This window comes from Limulus polyphemus, unplaced genomic scaffold, assembly GCF_000517525.1.
Source record: "Limulus polyphemus unplaced genomic scaffold, Limulus_polyphemus-2.1.2 Scaffold13460, whole genome shotgun sequence".
In the NCBI taxonomy this organism is placed as follows: domain Eukaryota; kingdom Metazoa; phylum Arthropoda; class Merostomata; order Xiphosura; family Limulidae; genus Limulus; species Limulus polyphemus.
Window position 1 is genome coordinate 8,509 of NW_013679070.1, and position 1,084 is coordinate 9,592.

Sequence of the window (1,084 nt, forward strand, 5' to 3'; positions counted from 1 at the left end):
TATATATAATACCCAAATGTCTGTCTGTCAGTCACACTCTGTATCTCCTGAGCAGTTAATCGTAGAAAGAAAATTATATATCAAAATGCTTCTTTTCAAGAGTACATGACAGGAAAATTATTCATTTTTTTTGCAATTACTAAAATTTCAAATCGATACCAACGTCGATCTGTCAGTCTTCGTATGTATTGAACGATCAATCTGAAAAAACAAAAAAACTTATTAAGAACAAAAGTTTTTCTTTTTGGGAAGGAATTTCACGAAAAAGAAACAAACGAGATTTTTTTTCCATCGACTGACTGAAAGAAATATTTCGAAGATAGGGACATGAACGAAAAAACACATAAAGAGAAGAACGTGCTTGAGTAGAATTTATTGCTCTTCAGTTTATATTTTTATGTCAGTATTATATACATGCATGATTTTATTGTATCATATCAAATAAATGACAACTGTTAAAGAGCGCTCACTTTGGTAGTGGTATTTTCTTGCGCTCAGTAAAATGACAGGAAACGGTGGCATCCAGTGAAAAAAAATCCCCGCGACTACATAGCGAACCCGAGCGCTCTGTTGTGCTGGATACTCCTATTGCATCGAAACCCAAATACTTTTTACCAACAATGCATTGTATTCAGTCTCCTTTGCTTAAAAACAAACGCAATGAAATCTTCTGTATCGAAATAAAACATGGGATGAAAAAATATGGTTTTAAAAGACCCATTAGACAATCATATTACATATACGCTCTGATCCAAGGGATCGGGGTTAACTGAAGAAAAAATATGGCTTTAAAAGACTCATTAGACAATCATATTACATATACGCTCTGATCCAAGGGATTGGGGTTGACTGAAGAAAAAATATGGCTTTAAAAGACCCATTAGACAATCATATTACATATACGCTCTGATCCAAGGGATCGGGTTGACTGAAGAAAAAATATGGCTTTAAAAGACCCATTAGACAATCATATTACATATACGCTCTGATCCAAGGGATCGGGTTGACTGAAGAAAAAATATGGCTTTAAAAGACCCATTAGACAATCATATTACATATACGCTCTGATCCAAGGGATCGGGTT